Consider the following 24242-nt stretch of genomic DNA (forward strand, 5'->3'; position numbering starts at 1 on the left):
AAACTAATCCTTCAAACACGGAATGACACAAGAAAAACATTGACATTCTAAAGGGATAAAGTGAAGAATACAAAGGTTTGGGACAAAGCAAAATTAAAAATCCAGCAGGGCAAACATTTAACCCTGTAGTTCCATATTTATCAACTGTGCCATGATGTAGTAAAATGAATTACAAAGGGTCATGGATTTGGGTGGCCTCATCCTTTATGGCATGTTCATTTCAATTCCCCTGGCCTTTTCCTTAAGGTGACTTTGCTTGTGGCTGCAGCTTTCCTTAGCAAATGTTCAAAACTGTTGATATCTCCAATTTTCTAGTATCTACACCACCATTTCAGCTTTAATTGCACAGCTTCACTGCTTGCACTATCAGGTTCATACTGTCAGACTTCCCAGGCTGATTTGAAATCTGGATAGATGACTCCATGACCACATAACTCTCATATTCTGCATATCTGAAAGACCAACACAAGTGAATGAGGCCAGTGTTTGCCAATAGGTTGAGTTGTACCCTTTCCTCCCTTGTGAATTGGATATAGAGTCCTCTAAATGCCTGAATGTCTGAATATTGTGAAGTGAATCACTAAGAACTAATTCCTTATGTGGTCCTTATTAAGTAGGATTTCTATAGATTATCTCTAAAAATGAAGCTTTAGAGTTCTGTTTCCTTGAGTCTTTGAAGGATGGTGTCTTAATATTTCCTGGAATTTCTTAAAGCTATCATTACTACTGTACTGCTATAAAGTATGTGGCTTCTCTGTTCAGCACTAATCTTTTCAGCACCCATGTTCTCTAATGGACCCAACTTTGTAGGTGCTTCATTCTTGATGAAACAGAAAATTTCTAACATCTGATTTTGATTCCTGGCTGTCCTTGTACAATTGATTAATCTTAGTGAGCAGTACCAATGCCAGAGACCAAATATTCAGAAGCTTTGAAATTACCCACCAGATTAGTTTTTCTGCCACCCTTTACCTCAGTCTCTCACAAAGTCCCAGTGCATTGACAAATTCAAGATAAATTTTCTGCAAGCAAGTAACACATGTGATCTCCAGTACAGTTAACAAGGAGTCCTATTCTCAACTGAAACATTCTTAATCTGTTCATTACTGTCTGGTATTCTGAGCTCTGATCATTTCTGCTTATCAAGATTGTCTAACTTTAGCTTCTCTAACCATGATGTCTAAATCTTCTAAAATCTTGTACAAACAAGTTCCAAAGGCTTCTAACCCACGCAGTAAATTACACTCATAGTAAATCCACTTCTCTGGCACCAAAATATGAATTTATTACTGTTTCATAACTGGAAAACCCATAATTTAAAGGGAGAGAGGTTTATTTTGGTTTTAGTCCATGGTTGATTGTCTCCAAGGAAGAAGTGTCATGATGAAAGGGCATGGCAGAGTATTGCTGTTTAACTCACAAAGCAGAGCATTGCTATTTAACTCACAGAGCAGACTATAGCTGTTTAGTCACAAAATTGAGAGATAGATAGATAGAGAGAAACAGAGAGAGACAGAGAGAAACAGAGAGAGACAGAGAGAAAAGCCTGATAACTGGGAGATCTCCTTGTATGTCATTATCCCAGTGATTCACCTCCAATGAGGCTTCACTTCACAGCATCACATTTTCAGTGACTGAAATCATCAGTAGATAATTCCACCAATTGTTCCAGCAGAAACCCTAACTCACAATCCAATTAGCTTCCAAACACATGACACCATTGTGAAGCGCTTTGTATTCAAAATGTAATAACAATAAATCTTTGAAAAGGTCGTACATCATGACCAAGTTAACTACATTCCAGGAATTCAAGAAGGATTAAACATACTTAAATTAATATATGTAATATATTGCTTAAAGGGAAGCACATTAAAGCAATAAAAACATGGATAAAACTTACAATTCCAAGCAAATAGATACAGAAAAAAACCTTACACAAAATCCAATACCTTGCATGAAGAAAATAAGAATATAAGGGCAGTATCTGAAACTGATTAAAGACTCACTGCTGGCATTATACTAAATATATAAAAGTAGAAATAGTATCCATGAAAATCATGAATAAGATTAGAGTGTTGGTGGCATGAGTGAGCTGCAGGTGAGACAGGAAAAGAACCAGGCAGTGCTTCTTGAGATCCAGCCATGTTGTAACTTAGGGCACTGAACAAGAAAGCAACTTGCCCGCCTTCCTGGTAAGCAGCCATGGCATAAGTGAGCAGCATGTGGTGAGCCAGGAAGAGAACCAGTCAGCATCTCCCAAGATCCAGCCATCCTGGATGTTGGGCAGCTAAGCAACTTTCCTGCTAAGTGGCCCTGGCGTGAGCCACAAAGAGAACAAATCAGCACTTCCTGTGATCCTACTGGCGTATGTGCTGAGAATCAAATATCCAATCCCCGACTTCCCCAGTTAGCAACTGTGAGCTGGAGGTCTGAGTATCTCTTGGAAGGATGACAGTACACAATGGGGGATTTCCTACTATCATCTCTTTGAAGGCAAATATTGTTTTCACTGTTTTGCCTTGTTCTGATTAATTGTTTTGCTCTATTCAATATTCTCTTTCAATTGTTTTTATAATGTTCTGTTTTTGGTTTGATTTTGCTATACTTAATGGAATGGACAAGTATTATGAAAATAAGGAGATATACTATAGTACCTATTACTGTTATCCTGGTATCCTGCTCTGAAGTTCTGAAACAATTTCACTGCATTGTCTCAACTGGCTTTGTTTGGTCTTGCTCTGTTGTATTTTATTACCTTCAAAACAAAACAAAACAAACAAAACAAAATGGATTAGAGTGTCTACACTGTTACTCTTGTTTAATACAGTACTCAAAAATTTAGCCAGAGTAATCATGCAAGAGAAAGAACTAAGTAACACATAGAAGCAGTCAAATTAACCTTATTCAGAGATTACATGATCTTTTCCATAGTAGACCAATAAAGTTATTCAAAATCTCCTAGAACTAATAAATTGAGCAAAATGGCACCATAAAAAAATCACCACAAAAAACAACAGTTTCTGAACAGAAAAGGAAATAATCAACAAAACGAAGAGACAACATATGGAATGGAGAAAATTACAGCTCTGCCTTGTAAAGAGCAATAATATGAAGAATATATAAAGAACTTATAGATGGAAGTCCTAAAATACAAGATGAGAAATTGAAATGTGTAGGTCAGCTGCACTTGGGACATTCTCCAAAATAGATCATATATTATCCTATAAAACATTCTTAAGTGTATGCAAAGGTATTGAAATTATCCCATACATAATATCTGGTCATAATGCACTGAAATCGGAAATTAATTTCAAAATTTAATTTCTCAAAAAAACAGTATATGATGTTGATCTTCAGCTCCCACCCTTTCTCCTAGAACCTTGGACTATAGTGGATTAACCATGTTATCTTGATGGGCGATTCAGTAACTGCCTCGCTCAAATAGATAGAGCATCTTATCAGAATACAGTCAGTGTGGTGAGTATGCCCCTAAAATAAAGGTGAACAGTGGATAAATAGGGCCAGTAATAAAACTCCCTCCAACTAACTGTAAGACCTTGGTGTGTCTGGCAAGATTGTGGATGACTCTTTCCTGCACACAGAGAACATCAGGAAGGGTGAGGAGTGTCCCAATAAAGACTCCTCAACTTGGAGAAAATCAAAAGGGGTTATGAAACACACAGGCACACAATAGGGACACAGTAGGGCCTCAGCTGACACAAACACTATAGACAGGGAGATTTGGTGACCTGGAATAACCTGAAGATAAAGTAACAGCAGGAAGTAAATGTTGACCTACATCGATACTCCTAGGCTTGTCAACCAGGAAAAATATAGGACTCATCCAACAGGCCCTGAAGGGGGAACTCAGGTGACTGGCCAATCTCTTCACTGTGGGACCCAACAATTAGACAAACGTCAACCTTACTGTAGGACCCCAAGATACAGAGTACAAGCAGTTGACACTTGTGGGAATGAAGAACCAAATATTAACATGAAAGGCGAAAATGGGAAAAGGAAAAAGCAAAATGCAGTCTCAAACATCTAGTCAACTAGGAGCAAACAAAGGAGACATTGAAATACAGGACTTCAAAAGTAACACACCAGAAATCTCTGAAAAGATAGCAAGTGAAAAAAAAAAAAAAAAAAAAAAAGCTCCATGAGGCTGTAGAGGAAACCAAATTATAAGTAATCTCTCCTTAGTAAAGGAGTTGTTCAGTACAGCTAGAGAAGAAATAGATTTTAAAAAAGTACAGGAGCAATGGAAACTCATTGAAGCCTTCAACGAGCAATATAGAGAACAAGCAGTATTCATGAAATAAACTCAAAGAAACATCCAAAAAAAAAAAAAACCAAAAAAATTCTATTGAAAGCTGGCAAAACCATTTAAATGAGGCTGAGGATATATTTTTGGATCTTGAGAAATGGATAACAATTAGTAATTATGAAAGGATAGAACTTTTAAAAATAACAAAGCAGCATGAAATGACACACAAGCAGCTTCAAGATGATGCCACGAGAAGCAATATAAGATCAATAGGAATCAGTGAATATGCAGGAAGCAATGCAAATGATGTACCTAAAATATTCACAGAAGTAATGGCAAAAACCTTCCAAACATGGGGAAAAAAAGCTGATATGCATATAAGTGCGCCATACAAAACATTAAACAACCCCAACAAACATAAATTTAGACCCAGACATATAATAAGTAAGATCTCAGATATATAACATAAAAACAGAATACTAAAAGCTGTTAGAGGAAAGACACAATTTATCTATCAAGGAAAGCCAATTAGAATCACAGCAGATGTTTCAGCACAACCCTCAAGTCAAGAAGAGCTTGAAGTGAGGTATTTCAAGCCTTCAAAGAAAACAGCTTTCAATCCAGACTGATGTACCCAGCAAAACTTTCATTCAAATTTAATGGAAAAACAAGATATTTCCATGACAAAGAACAACTGAAAAAAATTCATGTCCACCAAACAAACCCTAGAAAGAGTATAGACAGACACATTATATAGAGTTGAAAATGACCACAATTCAGAACAACAACAGAAAGAAATCACCAAGTATGACAAGCAATTAAACAAGGGAAAAAAGCAGAAAGCAAACAACTGGAGAATAACAAAGCAAAGTTGAGCCAGTACATATCAGTTATATCCATAAATGGTTTCAATTCACCTATCAAAAGAAATAGGTTGACAGAATGGGTCAAGAAACATGATCTCACAGTATGCTTTATACAAGAAACACATCTGACCCAAAAGGAAACTCATAGATTAAAAGTCAAAGGAGGGAAAACAGTATTCCATACAACAGGAACCCAGAAAAACAAAACAAAACAAAACAAAACAAAACAAAACAAAACAAAACAGGAGTAATTATTCTATTTACAGACAATGTGAACTTCAAACCTAAAATGATTGAAAGAGATAAAGAAGATCATTACATACTTGTTAGTGGAAAACTACCAGAGGAAGAACTAATAATTATAAATATATTCAACAAATACAGGAGCACCCAACTATGTAAGACAAATACTAATGGACCTGAAAAACCAAATACACAAGAACACATTTTTAATAGGGGACTTTAACATCACATTGTCACAAGGAGATAGATCAACTAGACAAAAATCCAGCAAAGAAATAGTAGAATTGAATCATACCAGTGAAAAAATGGACTTAGTAGATGTTTACAGAGTATTCCACCCAACCACATAAGAATACACATTCTTCTCAGCTGCACTTGGGACATTCTCCAAAATAGATCATATATTATCCTATAAAACATTCTTAAGTGTATGCAAAGGTATTGAAATTATCCCATACATAATATCTGGTCATAATGCACTGAAATCGGAAATTAATTTCAAAAGAAATTGCAAAACTTGTATAAATACATGGAACTTAAATAACAACTTTCTGAACAACCAGTGGGCTACATATCAAATTAAAGAAGAAATAAAGCAATAACTACAACTCAATGAAAATGCAAAAACAACATACCGTAATCTGTGGGATGCAATGAAAGTAGTCTTATGAGGGATAAATACAGCAATAAAGTGACATATCAAAATAACAGAACAAGCAAATATAAATAACCTAATGCTTCATCTCAAGCTTCTAGAAAAAAAAGAACAAGTTAAACCCAAAGTTCATAGAAAAGATGGAATTGTAAAGATTAGAGTAGAAATCAATGCGATTAAAACTAAAAAAAAAAAAATACAAAGAATGAATGAATCAAAAAACTGTTCTTTTGAAAAGATAAACAAAATTGACAAACCGCTAGCTAACCTTATAAAGAAAAAAAAAGAAAAAACACAAATTCACTCAATAAGGAATGAAAAGAGGGCCATTACTAAGGATCCCATGGAAATACAAAAGATCATGAAAATCTACTTTGAAAACCTCTATTCACATAAAGTGTAAAACAGAGGAAATGGACAGATTTCTAGAAATGTATGAACTACCAAAGCTCAAACAAGAAGAAATAATATTTTGAATAACCCAATATCAGCTACTGAAATTGAAAACATAATTAAAAACTTGTCAACAAATAAAGCCCAGGTCCTGATAGATTCATGGCTGAATTCTACAAGAAATTTAGAGCAGATTGGATGCCAATACTCCTTAATCTTTTCAATGGAATTGAAAAGGAAGCAACTTTCCCTAAATCATTCCTGGAGGCAAGAATTATTCTGAAACCAAAACCAGAGAATGACCCAATCAAAAGGGAGAACTATTGACCAATCTCACTAATGAACATTGATGTAAAAATTCTCAATAAAATACTGGTAAATAGAATGCATCAATCATCAAGAAGATTATACATCACAATAAAGTGGGATTCATTCTGGGAATGTGGTGATGGTTTAACTTACGCAAACCAATAAATGTAATACACCATATTAACAGAGCCAAAAACAAAAACTACATGGTTATCTCAATAGATGCAGAAAAAGCTTTCCATAAAGTCCAATACTTGTTCATGATAAAAACCTTTCAGAAACTCAGAATACAAGGTGTTTACTTCAATATTATAAAGGCCACCTATGACAAATCAATAGCCAACATTATACTAAATGGACAAACAATGAAAACTTTCACTTTAAAATCAGAAACAAGACAAAAGTTGTCCACTATCACCACTCCTATTCAATATAGTTCTGGAAGTACTAGCCATGACAGTCAGACAAAAGAGAGAAATAAAAGGAAAAAAGATAGGAAAGGAAGAAGTTAAGTGGCCACTATTTGGAGGTGACATGGTACTCCACATAGAAGACCCAAAAAACTCCATTAATAGACTACTAGAAGTAAACAAATTCAGCAGTGCAGGTGGATACAAATCCAGTGCTAAAAATCAATAGCTTTCATGTATATAAACAAAAAACTCACTGAGAGAGAAATTGTGGAAATACTGTCTTTCACAATAGCACCTTAGGAATCAGCCTAAGAATGTAAAAGAGTTACATGCTGAAAATTATGCTACACTAAAACAGGAGACTGAAGTGGATATTAGAAAATGGAAGGATATTCCTTGCTTTTAGCTAGGAAGAACCAACACTGTGAAAATGGCCATACTACCAAAACTGTTATACAGATTTAATGCAATCCCAATAAATATCATTAACACACCTCACAGATCTACACAGAAAGCACTCCTAAAATTCATTTGGAAACAAAAGAAACCTAGAATATCAAAGGTAATTCTTGGCAACAAAGACAAGGCAGGACACATCTTAAGTCTCGACTTGAAACTATACTACAAAGCTGTAGTGATAAAATCAGCATAGTACTGGAAAAGAAATATACCTGAGGTTCAATGGAACAGATTAGAAGGTGCAAGCACCACTACAAAGACACTCAGCCACTTGATGTTTGACAAAGAGTCTAAACATGTTAACTGGAAGAAGGACAACTTCTTTAATAAATAATGTTGGAAAAATTGACTCTCCACATGCTGAAGACTTAAGCTAGATCCATGCTTATTACGATGCACAAAACTAAAATCTAAAGGGATCAAAGACCTAAATATGAAAACAGAAACACTAAATTTACTGTCAGACAAAGTAGGTAGAAATCTTGGAGACATAGTGGTAGGGAGAGAATTCATGAACAAAATGCAAACTGAATGGGAAACACTTCAAATATTAAATAGCAACTGGGGGATCTCATTTTATTGAAGAGTTTCTGCACTTCAAAAGAAATTACTAACAGAGTGAAAAGAAAACTCAAGGAATGGGAAAGAATTTTAGCCAGCAACCCCTCAAACAAAGGACTTATGTCCAGAACATATAAAGCATTGGAAAACATCAAGCCCCCAAATTCAAATACCCTCTCCAAAAATGGGCATCTGAGATGAACACACATTTCTCAGATGAAGATATACCAATGGCAAATAAATATACAAAGAAATGTTCACCATCATTTATCATTCTAGAAATGCAAATTAATACAGCACTGAGATTTCATCTCACTCAGGAAAGAACATCTGCTATCAAGGAATCAACTCATAGCAAATGTTGTCAAGACTGTGGGGGAAAAGGAACACTGCCCTACTATTGGTAGGAGTGTAGACTGGTGAGCCACAATGGAAATCACTATGGAGATTTCTCAGAAGACTAGAACTGGAAGTTCCATTCAATACAGCTATTCCTCCCCTGGGCTTTTTCGCAGAAAAAGTGAAAAAGTCATCTCATAGTCATATATGTGCTCCCATGTTTATAGCAGCACAATTGGTAATAGCTAAATCTTAGAAGCAATTAAAATGCCCATCATCCACAGAATGTATGAAAAAGATTGTGGTATATTTATGAAATGGAATATTACTCAGCTATAAAAAATGATGTGGAGGCCCTCATAGGTAAATGGAGACAACTTGAGACTATCCTCATAAGTGAAATAAAGAAGAATCATAATTATAAATATCATATTGTGTCTCTAGTGTAAAATATAATAAGAAATGTAGGAGTAATAATACAAAAAATGTGTAATTGCTATTGTAAAAAAGAGGAAAAGAAAGTGCTCTAAAGGGTATACCTGTATGTATATTTCAGTGTGTAGGATTGATAGCCAAGTTACCAAGTTTTTGTTGGATTATTGATCAGAACTGTTTGCAGTCTCACTGTTTGAATGTCCACTTTGTATGCTTTACTTTTGTAACTTGAACAACTATTTGTAAGAGGACAACGTATAATTTATCAACTAATGATTTCTTATTGTTTGTTTTTTAAAATTCTGCATTATTTCTACCTTTTTTCTGTTTTCCTTTATATAAAATTTAAAAAAAAGAAGTATAAATTACCATTGGGTACACTAAAATTTCTCAACATCATTGCCCACCAAAGTCTACAAAGCTTGTTCTCTGTCTCTCTCTGTCTCTGTCATGTAAACACACTCTTGCTCTCATGCTATCTTTTTGTAGTATTGGATATTGAACTCAGGGCTTTATTTCCCTCATCCAACTTAAAGTGTATTAAAATATGTTTTATTATGTGTGGTAATATTTATTCTAACAATAATCTCCACCAGAAACTGCTTACTGTATTCTGTTCATGATTTCCAAATATTTTGTTAAGGAATCAGAAGTAATATCAATGTACTTCATATATTTAAGCACCCATAATGGCCCGGATATTCAAAAAGTCATCCATAATGAGTGAAGATTGAACAGAATATACAAAATGTACCTCTTATTTTCAGATCTATGTTTAACACTGACATTACTCTGAATAGAACCAAAATAGTGAAATACAATAGAATAGAACCTGAATAGAGAGTGAAATACAAATTCTGAGACATTGACTTTATTAACACAGATCATATTGAAATTTATATTGCCAAATCAATATTGTATGTAACTTTCCTAAACATTCTTTAAGAGCAGAAGACATACTGGGAGGTTATTTCCAAGTGTCTCTTTCTCGTATGATTCTGAATACTATTAGTCAAAAGAGGAACTTTACAAAATTTATGTTTGTAGCACCATGAATTCTGGTGATCATCAGGCATCTTTGTAGGCAGGATGGTGAGCTCCTGTTACATTCATAAGAAACTTTCAAATAAATGTTTAGAAGCTACCTACTTTCTATAAAGGACACTGGCAAGAAATCTCTTAGAAGTTGCTGACGTTACCTGCCATTTCCCAACAAAATGTTCTACAAAGACCTTCAGTTTTGGCATCCAGTATGAAAAGTTTTCTAGTCTTCTCAGTTCCTCAGTTCTCTCAGCAAAGTTCAAATTTGGTTCTCTCAGGTCTTCAAATTCAGACAAAGTCCTGGAGACCATTGCATTAACAAGAAAGTAGACAGTGAACTGAGAATCATTTGAGGAGGGCCCTAAAGAAAGAAGGTGATTTAGAATGAGTTTTTTTGTCCGGAAAATCTTTTTGAAATTCTTTGCCTAGAAACTGGGAATTGAGTATTACAGTTCACAAGATATAAGGAAACAATCATTCCCAATTAACTCCCCTTTGGAATATAGTTGATTTCAACAGGAAGTAATAGGAAATTACATGGTTTCAGTTACTGAGATTTTAATCTCACTTTGCTCACATATGAAAGTAAAAGATTCAGTCTTGTGGAAAACTTCTTCAGAGAATAAAAGCACAAAGTATTGTAATAAGGGAGGTGTAACCTTCTCTGTGAGTAGGAGATCATAAACATTATTAATATAATATATTAGAAATACACTATGGATGCATGTTATTGTATGAGTGCATGGAAAACATATTATGGAGTAAAATAATTTGGATAAGAGGTTCAAACTGTGAGGCTTCTTATATATGAAATTTTTGAAATGGTAAGAGTAATCTCTAAGAGCCAGAAGAACTTCACCAGATATGTGAATTCAATGATAGAAACAATTTGAGCGAAAACATACATAGAAGCAAAATTAAATAGTTGGTATTATGTTTATTAGCTATATGGTTATACAAGAGTACATATGTGCCTAATGTATTGATTAAAATGACTAATTGCTATTGGATGGAAGACATACATAATTAATATGTTAAAAATTAACACAAGTAAAATTAGGAAAACTTAAGGTACAAGTTATTTTAAGTTCATAAAATTTCCTCAAATACAGAATAAATTGCACATTACATTTTTAAGAAATTAGCAGAATTTATTTATTTATTTACTTTAAGATTCAGAGTAAATAAAGCCATATCCCAATTGGAACCAAACCTACAATTTGAGTTATTTGTGTAATATGTGAAAGCTGATTATATTTACAAGTAGTTTATTTTTAACTGTTACAACAAGTGGAAAAAATTTCTGTGGAACATTCTTTTTTGTATATGTTATTCCTGTATCCAGTTCTGTCTTTAAAAGTTCATCATGAATGATGATTGCTATTAAGTGGCAAATTCTATCTTTCAAATTACCCTCATGTTCTACTTATTTTATATCACAGAGTCAATTATATTATAAAATGAATATGATATTCTGTGATTGTCTCTAATGATTTTAACAACACAAAAGTCATTAAGGATAGATGCCAAGCTAAACCATTAATATACTGAAGTAGTAAACTATGTATATATAAAAGTGTTCATAAAAAAAAAGCATTCAGTGCTGTGCTTTATGAGAAGTGATATTTCTAGGTAAAGATGAAAGTTGGCACTGCTATTGAAAAGTAATTTTCCTCTAGATCTTAGGAAGATCTCAGAAAGATGAGTGGAGAGTTTTAAAACACTTGTATAATGAGATATAAAAGCTCAAGCAGAGAAATGGTGTAAATCAGAAAAAATGTAATTGAACATTGTATTCAATTTCATCATTCATAATTTAATAGCACACTTTATATCTAAATTTTGTCTCACTATTTTGAAAAAAATTAACTTAGGAAACACATACATGAGCGCTTCTTTCACCTATTGGTCGTTAGGGTGTAAATGAAAGGATTGAGTAAAGGAGCAACAGAAGCATTGAGCACAGCTACTCCGTTAGTTAACATCACCCTTTCCTTTGCTGATGGCTTTGTATACATAAAGATACAGCTCCTGTGTGTAATGGAGATGACAACCATGTGTGAGGAACAAGTTGAAAAAACCTTCCTTCACTGTTGAACAGATGGAAATTTTAGAATGTTCTTAATCATGAATGTGTAGGAGAGGACCACTAAGAACAATTGATAACAATAAAGTAAAATAAAAGCTATCAGTTCTATTAAATGTGCATCTGTCCATGAGATCTGTAGGACTGGAGAAGTGTCAAATAGGAAAGGATCAATCACTTTGGAAGTACAGAAATCCAATTTGAGTCCCAAGAGCAAAAGGGGAAAGATGACAAAAAATCCAATTGCCCAGAAGGTGAGTATGAGCTGGTAGCAGACTTTGCTGTTCATATTGTTTGGGTAGCTCAGTGGTTTGCAGAAGGCAACGTAGCCATCATAGAATATGGCAGCCATATGGTAAAGCTCTGTAATTGCTAATTTAAAGAAAAAGAATAACTGATCTGTACCACCACTGAAGGAAATTGTTCTGTTTTCAGTGAGAATGCTTATGAAGAATCATGGAATGCAGACTATAGTGAAGGAGATTTCTAAAAAGGAGACATTTCAGAGGAAGGCTTACACTGGCCTCTTGAATCAAGGATCCAGCAGGATAAGGGAAATGATGATTACATTCCCCATCAGGCTCAAGATGTAATTGATAAATAAAAATAGAAAAATCACCGTTTGTTGTTCTTTAGTTTTTATATTATAATAGATTATAATGTTATAAATGAAAAGGATATAAATTATGTGGATTCATAAAGTCCCAAAATTTGGAAATACACTTATATTCTGCATAATGTACAAGATTTGAGATGCTATATAATTTCTTGATTCATGATAATTTCAGGTAGAATCAAATTTACTCATATACAGTGATCTATAGTTCATGAGATATTAGCAAACACAATCATAGATTTTCTTTTTGCATCGGTCAATGACCAGAGTTGTCTACCTGGGCTTTTTAAGCAATGAATCAAAGCTTACCATAATGGATAGTGTTTTTAGCTGTGTTTTGTTTTATTTTTATGGCTAATCATATAGGTTTTCTGATATTTCCAAGGAACAAAGGGAGGCTAATTTTCTCTTATGTGGGTTTTCAAACTCTAATCATTTATTATATTTACTCAAGTTATCAGTTCCTCCTACATGTATTTTTTAGTTATGATTTTGAAAAATATATCATAATAAATAATATTGAGTGAAATTTACCATAAAAGAGAAATACAGAAAGAAATGAAGACATCTTATGGGAAACAAAATATAAAGTGAAAGAAAAGATATGGAAGATCAAACAAATTATGGTTAACTGAGTTGAATGAAAAATTAAAAAATTAATGTTATGGCAATTAATTTTATAAATACATAAATAAGATATTATATGGGAAACGTGTTAGTGTAGATCATGCTTCAGTTGATAACACACCTTTTTCTAATATCTTAAGTTTAGATTAAAGCATAAGTATATTTTAAATCAGCAAGATCTAGAAAAAATTTGTTCAAGGTTATGTGATACATTTTATACTCACAATAGTGGTAGCACTGAAAACAAGACAAATTAGACAACAGAATAATAATACCTAAATATCAGGCAAACAAGGAATAAATTTTACATCTACTAATACATTTATTATATATTATTAATAAAATATAGTTTCAAAAATTTTGCAAATATTATATGGGATAAGTGAAATTAAGTCTCAAAATATATATTATGGCTTGCATTAAGAGAATGGACTCAGGTTAAAAGAGGCTATTTAAAAATTCAGAATTTTAAAGTTACATATTTCACTAAAATTCTTGTAGAAACTTTTAATGCCAGGTCTACTATGAATCCAAACTGTGGAAATTTCTTCTGAAAATTATTATTGATAAAAAGATGTAAAAGTTCTTAGTTTTTCTTTGATCACCAAAAGAAATCATAAAATCCATTTTAAATTAACACTGTGTGAGACTATGTGATTAAACTGAGGATTAACAGAACCTTTGTAGCCTCTCAAAAATTTTTAAAAACCTATACATTCTAAATAAATACATACAAATAAGAAGAACAATGGATATGAGGCCAGAAGAAAAGACATACAAGGCAAATGAAGTAGAATAAGTAAAAAACAACAGTGACACAAACTTGACCTGGTTGACAAAAACCTTTAGATATCTCCTACTTGATCATTTCTGATCAAATGTATACTAGTGGAAAAGACAGTGACCAAATATCTGGAGTCCTTTAGCACTCTCTGATGATTGTGAAACAATAAAACATTTCTTATTATTGAAAGCATGGCAAAGCTGATAAAAATGTTTAATTACATAGTTAAACTAGAGGTTTTCATGTCAACTACTGATCTGTTCTGCTTTAATAATCACTTGTACCATCTATTCCCACATTACGCATTGTAAGAGAAAGCAATACAAAATCACAGTATGACATTGTATGAATACATCACAATTAAAATAATTATATTTAATTTTATTTAATACAATATTACAAAAACATAACATTTTACAGCCTTAAAACACTCTCGTTTCATTTTTTGTGATCATTCAACATTGTCTAAAAATATAGTATAAAAAGTAGTAAAAACACTAACATTTCATACTTTAAGAGCTTTTTAAAACAAATTTTATACTCAGACATTGGCAAACATTTTGAAGTTCAATACTTGGCTCACCATCCTGGTGAACAATGAATAGTTGTTCATTCTTCTTACCAATTCTTTGTACACTAAAATATACGACTGACTTATTTTTTGCTCATAAAAATTGTTGACTGATTTATTGCATATTATTAGAAAAGTTTATCAATTCACCCTCTATTCTACAATATACTGCAATTCCTTTATGTAATGCATTGTAAATTTTGTGCAGTGGAACATACAATGCAATATGACAACCAATTCTTAGATTGCTGAAGATGTATGCTTTCTGTTTTTTCTGGGAAAAGATCTAAATAAACAAATAATTATCAGGGTAAATGAGATCGAGGAGCATCATTTGTAAGTGATTTTATATTTTACGTTCCAGAAGTGTTTTCGCTTGCAAACACACTCACTCTCCAAACAGTTATAAAATATCATACCATAGTGATGATTGCATACTCGTGTTTATAGCAGAACAGTTTGGAATAGCCAAATCTTGGAAACAGCTCAAATATCCTTTAACTAAGTAATGAATAAGGATGAGGTTGTTTTGATGTTGTACTATTTTGTGTTTTTTTTTTTTTTTTTTTTTTTTTTTTTGTAATGGGAATCAAACTCAGGACTTGGTGCTTGCCAGGCAGGCACTGTGTAGCTGAGCCATGTCTCCAGCCTGATTCTTTCTTTATAATGGAGAGCATGCAGCCATAACTAGAGATATAATTGAGACATTTATAGATAAATGGATACAGCTTGAGACCACACTCTTAAGGGAATAAATAAAACTTGCCTGTATAAATACTGTGTAGATTCTTTCATTTGAGAAACTGAAAGTAAAAATGACTAAAATGAATAACAGATGTTGTCAAGAAGAAAAAAAATTGTTCAAATAGGAAGCATAATAGGGAAGGGGATGTGGAATAGAAGATAAGAAAAACAAAACAAAGAAGAGGCAAAGAAAATATGGAATCAAAGCTTTGGTAAACAAAGGAAAAAGGGGTGTAGTTGTATCTTCTAATCTATTCCGTTAATCTTCAGGCTGTTTTTATTCCAATACCATGCTGATTTTATTATAGTAGCTTTCAGGGATTGTGATTCCTCCTGCCTTGCCTTTGTGGCTTAGAATTACCTTTGCTATTCTAGGTCTTTTTTGGCCCCAGATGAATTTTAGGAATGATTTCTTTAGATCTATGAGGTATGCTAGTGATATTTTGATTGGAATTATATTAAGACTGCATAATAGTTTTGGGATAATGGCTATTTTCACAAAATGCGTTTTCCTATTCATGGACAAGGTATGGCTTTCTATTTTCTGAGGTCCTCTTCAATTTATTTTCCAGGGTATTATAGTTTTTCCTGAATAAACTTTTACTTCTATTGGTAGATTTATATCTAAGTATTTCATTGCTTTGAATGCTATTGTGAAGGGTGTTGCTTCTCTTATTTCTCTCTCGGTCGTTTTGTTGTTTGTGTATAGGAACGCTTTTGATTTTTCAGTGTTGAGTTTGTATCTACCTATCTTGCTGAATGCATTTATTATACCTAGGAGTCTTTCAATGGAGTTTTGGAGTCTTTCAGTGGAGTTTTGGGGTCTTTTATGTAGAGTATCATGTCTTCTGCAAATAATGATAGATTAACTTCTTTTCCTATCCTTACTCCTTTTATTTCTCTCTCTTGTATAATTTCTGTTGCTATTATTTCCAGCACTATATTGAACAGGAGTGGTAAAAATGGGCATTTTTGTCTTGTTCCTGATTTTAGGGTAAAAGCTTTTAGTTTTTGGCCATTTAATATGATGCTAATGTTGGTTTGTCATAGAAGGCTTTTATCATACTGAGGTAAAGACCATCTATTCCAATTTTCTGTGTTTCTTATCATAAATAAGAGTTGGATCTTATCAAAAGCTTTTTCTGCAAATATATAAATGAGCAGATGGTTCTTATTTTTGGCTCTATATTTTTGATATGGGTGGATTACATTTACTGATTTGTGTATGTTGAACCATCTCTGCATTCCTGGGATGAATTCCCACTTGGTGGTGATGTATAATCTTCTTGATGATTTTCTGCATTCTGCTTGCCAATAATTTATTGAGAATTTTTGAAACTACATTCATTCGTAAGATTGGCCTGTGGTTCTCTTTTTCGATTGGGTCTTTCTCAGGTTTTGGTATTAGATTAGTATTTGCTTCCTGGAATGAGTTAGGGAGAATTTCTTTCCTTTCAATTTCATTGAAGAATTTGAGGAGTGTCAGCATTAAGTCTTCTTTTAATTTCTTGTAGAATTCCACAGTGAATCCATCTGGACCTGGGCTTTTCTTTGTTTTTAAGGAGTTAATTGTATTTTCAATTTTGTTAATTTAATTGTGTTATTCAGCAGTTTTATATCTTTTTGACTCAGCTTTGGTAATTCATATGTTTCTAGGAATCTGTCCATTTCTTCTGTGTTATCAAGCCTATGAGAGTAGAAGTTTTAGCAATAAGTATTGGTGACCTTCTCTATTTCTATAGAGTCCGTAGTGAGTTCACCCTTTTCATTTCTTATTGCATGAAATTGAGTTTTTTCTTTCCTTTTTAAAATAAGGTTGGCTAGGGGCTTATCAATTTTATTTATTTTTTCAAAGAACCAATTCTTTCATTCTTTAATTCTTTATATTGTTTCCGTAGTCTTTATTGCATTGATTTCTGCCCTAGTCTTTATAATTTCCTCCCTTCTTTTGGCTTTGGGCTTGACTTGTTTTTCTTTTTCTAGATGTTTGAGGTGTAACATTGGGTTGTTTATTTATGTTTATTCTGTTTCCAAATGTGGAGATTCTCTGCAAAAAAATTTTCTTCTGAGGACTGCTTTCATCGCATCCCACAGCTTCTGGTAAGTTGTATCTGTATTTTCATTTTCTTGTAAGTATTATTTTATTTCTTCCTTAATTCCCTCTCTGACCCACTGATTGCTCTGGAGTGTATTATTCAATTTTCATGTGATGTGGGGGTTTTGCAATTATTTTCATCATTAATTTCTAGTTTCATGGCGTTATCATCTAATAACATGCATGGGGCAAATTCAATTCTTTTGCATTTACTTAAACGCGTTCTGCGTGCCAGTATATGATCTATTTCAGAGAATGTCTCATGTGCTGCTGAAAAGAATGTATATTCTGAGGTTGATGGGTGGAACACTGTATACATCTACTAAGTCCATTTGTTCACAAGTGTGATTCAGTTCTGTTATTTCTTTGCTGATTTTCTGTGTGATTAATCTGTCCCTTTTTGTCAATGGCATATTAAGTTCTATTATAATTGTGTTATTGCTTATCTGATTTTTCATTTTCATTAATATTTGATTTTTATAGCTGGGTGCTCCCAAATTTGGCACATAAATATGGAAGATTGTTACCTCTTCCTTTTCAAATTTCCCCCTTACTAGTATGTAGTGACCTTCTTAATCTCTTTGTATCATTCTTGTTTGCAGTTCAAATTGTCTGCAAACAGAATAGTTACCATGCTTTTTGGGGGGTTTCTGTTGTATGAAATATTGTTTTCCATCTTTGACTTTCAGTCTACGAATTGTCTATTGGATTAGGTGGATTTCTTGAACACAACATATGGTTGGGTGTTTTTTCCTGATCCATTCTGCCAGTCTGTTTCTTGTAATTGATGAATTGAGGCCAGTTACATTAATGGTTATTATATGTATACACACACACACACACACACACACACACACACACACACACACACATATATATATATATATATATATATATATTTACTTATGTTTACTTTTGACATGTTATATTTCTGCTATTGATTCTTTGCCTTTCCAGTCTATTTTATGGTTTGTCATGCTTAGTGCTTTTTTCCTATATCTATCTTGAATGTCTCAGTATTCTTTGAAGGATTATTTTGGTGGTCACGAAGTTATCCAGCTGTTTTTTGCCATGGAATAGTTTTATTCCTCCATCCATTTTAAAAGACAGTTTTTCAGGGTACATCAATCTAGGTTGGAAGTCATTTTCCTTTAGGATTTGAAATATATCACTCCACGCTCTTCTTGACTTCCTTGTTTGTGTTGAGAAGTCTGCTGTGATTCTGATGGGGTTTCCTTTATAAGGGACCTATCTCTTCTCTCTAACAGTTTTTAATAATATGTTTTTATGTTGGATTTATGGGATGTTGATAATTATATGTCTGGGTGTAATTTTGTTTTGTTCAAGGATATTTGGAGTTCTATATGCTTCACAGATGTGTATGTGACTTTCAATACTCATTTTTGAGAAATTTTCAGCTATTACTTCTATAAGTAGTCTTGATATCATTTGTGTTGCCACCTCCTTTTTCATAGAAATACATTAGTCAACAAGACTAAATCAAGAATAATCAGAAAGAGTGAATAGAGCAGTGACTAATAAAGTGGACGAAGAAATGAAAAGCCTGTAATTGAAAAAAAAAAAAAAAGGTGATTTTGCAGCTGAAGTCTACAAATATTCAATACAGCACTAATACCAATATTTCTTAAACTTCTTGAAAAAAACCCTATACAACATTCTTCTGACATAATAGTGTGAAGTTAACATCACCAATCCAAATGCCAAAATATTTTGAAAAATTTAATCACAGTAGAAAAAACAACTATGCTTTCATTAATTAATATTGTAACTAGAGTATTTGAAAAATAATCTGTAAAATTAAAGTAGGGTATGTGTAACTGAAGTTTTTGATTCATAAACTACAATAGAAAAAACATAAAGAAATATTCAGATGTTTCAATACCTGAATACAAGGAATTTGGTATATTTGATAAATAAACCAGATAGCATAGGAAATATATTTTAAAATACAGGAAATTATGTTTTAAATAATTCACACAAAGATGTCAGCTTTCTACCAGAAACTTTTATTTAAACATAACTGATACCTTTTTAAAAATTTTTTATTTAAAAGGAAAAAGAGAAAAAACAAAACAAAACAAAGCGATGCAAGGGTACAAGTAATACAGAAATACAAAAAAAAAAAAAAAAAAAAAAAACAGTAAGAAATCACCAGTTAATAGATTACACAATATCGTCTTAGAGATAGTTGCTCAAGTCACAGTATCAAAGCATACAAAGTGAACATTCAAACCGAGAGACTGCAAACAGTTGTGTTCAATGATCCAACCAAAAACATTAATATGGTCATCTATTTAACACTCCTAAACACACTTGCAGTTGTATCCTTTAGAGCACTTTTTTCACTCTCTTTTTTACAACAAAATTTACACATTTTGGGTTTTATTACTCCTTAGTTCTTATTACTTTTTTTTTTGAAGAGAATAAAGTCAAATACGGCAAAACATAAATAAAGGCAAATATGGCAAAAGCTGTCAGTCAAAACCAAGGATAGACATAGTACATGATGTAAGAACAGAGTACAAGGTTATAAACAATGGTTACTATAATGCCTCTTGTTTCCTTAAAAAAGAATTGTCTATCTCATTAGGTATTATAAAGTTGAACAAAAAAGTAGAGAACAAGACCAATAAAACTTAAACATTGTAAACATTACAGGACTTCCAAAGGAGATAATAGACAAACCAGAATGGGGTCTTAGTGAATCTTATTGCCTTCAAAGTAGTTGCCTATACCCTAAAACTTGATACTGTCATATAGAACAGAACAGAGTCTAATCAGTCAAAACAAGATAGTGGGGGTATTACAGGACTTCAAATCAAGTTAATAGGAAATCAAAAATTTACTATAATATATCCTGGTAATTTTTTAAATTTTTCCCCTTAATTAAAAAACCATAAAAAAAACTCAATAATTTTTTAATGAATAAGGGAGAGATTGAGATAAAAGAGGACATAACAACATAACAATACTGGTCAAAGCATGACTATTTCAGCAACCTAGTGCTTCACCAACAAATAACCCAATTTAATAGTAGTTACCATAGTGTCTGTCTTTTTCCTTGAAATATTTGAATATAACTTCATATACTATAGCTTCAAATATTTCCATATCAAGAAGTCCAGACTAAAGCCTTTCCAATTAATAAGTGAAAACTTTATAAGGCTTCAAGGCCACAAAATGGAGAATCACGATTACCACATACTTTTATATATTTGAATCATTACTTACATTAGGGAAACTATTCGGTATTCACACAGGCGAGATTGATTTATTTCACTTATGAGTATGGTCTCAAGCTGCGCCCATTTATTGATAAATATCTCAATGTGATCCTTCTTTATAGCTGAGTAATACTCCATTGTATAGAAATACAACGACTTTTTTATCCATTCCTCAGTTGATAGACACTTGGGTTGTTTCCAAGATATGGCGATTACAAATTGTGCTGCTATAAACATAGGTGCACATATATCACTGTAGAATGATGCTTTCAGTTCTTCTGGGAATATGCCTAGAAGTGGAATAGCTGGAATAAAGGGGACTTCCAATCACAGCTTTTTGAGAAATCTCCAGACTGACCTCCACAAAGGTTGTACCTGTCTACACTCCCACCAAGAGTGTAGGAGAGTTCCTTTTTCCCCACAGCCTCTCCAGCATTTGTTGTTGTTGGTTTTCTTGATCCTGGCCATTGTTTCAAGAGTGAGATGGTATCTCAGTGTGGTTTTAATTTGCATTTCTCTAATGACCAGTGATGATGAACATTTTTTCATGTATTTATTTGCCATTTATATTTCTTCATCTGAGAAGTGCGTGTTCATGTCAGATGCCCATTTTTGGATTGGATCTTTGAATTTGGGAAGTCTGAGTTTTTTTAAATTCTTTATATGTTTTATACAAGAGTCCCTTGTCTGAGAGAGAGTTCACTAAAATCTTTTCCCAGTTTGTGGGTTTTCTTTTCACTATGCTGGAGATTTCCTTTGATATGCAGAAACTTTTTAATAAGAAGTGGCCCCACTTATAGATTCTGGGAAGTATTTCCCGTGCAGTTTGAGTACTGTTCATGAATTCTCTATCTACCCCTATGTCTTCAAGGTTTCTACCCAATTTGTCTTCCAATAGATTTAGTGTTTCTGTTTTAATATTCAGATCTTTGACCCATTTAGATTTTAATTTAGTACATGGTGATAGGCATGGGTCTAGCTTTAGTTTTTGGCAAATGGAGAGCCAGTTTTTCCAGCACCATTTATTAAAGAGATTGTCGTTCTTCCAGTGATTCTGCTTGGCTCCTTTATCAAAGATAAGGTGGTTGAGTGTGTTTGTAGTTTTGGTTGTATCTTCTAATCTATTCCATTGATCTTCGGCTCTGTTTTGATTCCAATACCATGCTCACTTTACTATTGTTGCTTTGTAGTATAACTTCAAGTCAGGGATTGTGATGCCTTCTTCCTTGCCTTTGCTGCTTAGAATTGCCTTTGCTATTCTAGGTCTCTTCTGGTTCCAGATAAATTTTAGGATTCATTTTTCTAGATCTATAAGGTATGTTGATGGTATTTTTATTGGGATTGCAGAATGTGTATAACAGTTTTGGGAGAGTGGCCATTTTCACAATGTTTGTTCTTCCTATCCATGAGCAAGGGATGTCTTTCCATTTTCTGAGATCATCTTCAATTTCTTTTTTCAGCGTATTATAATTTTTCCTGTATAGGTCTTTTGCTTGTTTTGTAAGAGTAATTCCTAAATATTTCTTTTTTTTGCTTGCTAGTGTGAAGAGTGTGGTTTCTCTTATTTCCCTCTCTGTGATTTTGTTGTTAGTGTATAGGAATGCTATTGATTTCTGAGTATTGATTTTGTATCCAGCTACATCACTGATTTTATTTATTATATCTAAGAATCTTTCAATGGAGTTTAGAGGGTCTTCTAAAAACATAACTGATACCTTTTAAAGAGGCTAATTATATGCTACTGTTGATGTTCAGACCTACTGTTGACTTAACAAAAATTTTGCAGTTATATTTCAATTATATAATATCAAAATATAAATAGTTTTTGGAAAAAAATTTACATTATTTCTTACTCATCAAAAATTCAGATTTGTATCTTGAGACAAAATATGGACATCTAAAAATATTGTTCTGAAAAAAATAACATTTATCAATCCTAGATATTTTATTCCAGTTCCAGAAAATCAATTTAATGAGTAAATAAACCACCTCTCTATATGTAATCAGAGGGGGAACGGTGCATCTTTTAGAATTTACTTTGAAGGACTGATTAAAAATCACAAGTATTAATTGTAAATCAACATGGAAGTAACAATCACCTTTGTAGGAAAAGATGTCACATAGTTATAAAAAAATTATTCAGTGCTTGAATGAAGTAGCATGTAGAACTAACTGCCTTGAAATGATAAACAGTATTCTTAAAAGTAGTACTTGAACTAGGTTATCATGAGCCTGGAACAAACTTGGTAATACATTAAGCTTTGCAGAATAATTCCATGAGAGTTGAAAGAAGAGATTTAACATGGGCGGTATGTTTTAAGCAAACTGATTCTCACACCTAAGAGAATCAGAATTAGTCAACCTCTAGTAAGCCTTTACTTTTATTATGTTGTCTCCTGATACTGCATACATTATTTTCATTTTATACTTTTAGAATATTTCTAAAATAGAGATTGTTCTAGGATTATTAGATATATATTGTCAAATAAAAAGTTATATATATATATATATATATATATATATATATATATATAAAATATGGCATACACACACACACACACCTGAATAATAAGTAAAGATACCATTAATTGTTTAACTCTTTTACTTAAAATCACATATTAATTCAATTCGAAAGAAAAGTGTAACTTTCTCCTATATATAATTTCTTTTGGGTTTATTTTATTCTCACCCATCAAGTACTAATTTTTTAAAAATTATTTTCTCCCAGGACACCCAGGCACAAGGCCCCAGAACCACATTCCAGGCATACATCCCACTAGCTTCCCAGGTACTAGAGGTTCTGAACTCTGCTCAGTGAGTGTGAGGCCCAAATGCCATATTGTGAATGTACATGTCTGCTTGTTTCACAGAGGCTCTGATCTCTGCCCAGCCCAGCATCCCAGTTGGAACATATACCAAACTGCACAGATCCCAGAGGTACCAAGCCTGCCCAGCCCACAGCTCCAGAGCTATCCATCTGGAGGAGACCAGCTTAGGCTATAGATCTTGGAGATTTTAAGTCCTGCCCATCAAATCCAAGGGCCCAGTGCCAAATTTGGGGTGAGTTCCAGCTAGCAATGTGGATGCCAGAGGTTCTGAACTGTGCCCAGCCAGGATTAGGGCCATACTTTGTGTGCATGTGCATATGTAGCTGCATGAGCCCTGGAGATTCTTAACTCTGCACAACCAGGTGCAAAGCCCATGCACCATAGTTTGGGGTGTGCTCTGGCTAGCTAGGTGGGTCCTGGAAGTCCTGAACCCCATCCATCCAGGTGAAAGTCAGCAGTGACACAATATACGGGAGGGCCTCCACTAGCTGGATGGGTCCTGGACATTCTGAAATCTGCACAACAAGGTGCCAGACTCCCTCACCATACTCTAGAGATGCATCCTTGTTAGCCACACAGGTCCCAGTGGATCCAAGCTCTGCCCATCCCAGAGCCACAGAGCCATTCTTTAGCAAATGACAGCGTAACCAACAGGTTTTGGACAT

The 24242-nt window shown here is 33.3% G+C and overlaps 1 pseudogene; it reads right to left on the bottom strand.

Annotated features, from left to right (window-relative positions):
* Window positions 1–337: 337 nt before the first annotated feature.
* On the bottom strand, window positions 338–24242 carry LOC101789353 (olfactory receptor 6C70-like; annotated as a pseudogene).

Source organism: Cavia porcellus, unplaced genomic scaffold (genome assembly GCF_034190915.1).
Source record: "Cavia porcellus strain 051 isolate PalLab524CR breed Dunkin Hartley unplaced genomic scaffold, mCavPor4.1 scaffold_8, whole genome shotgun sequence".
NCBI lineage: Eukaryota > Metazoa > Chordata > Mammalia > Rodentia > Caviidae > Cavia > Cavia porcellus.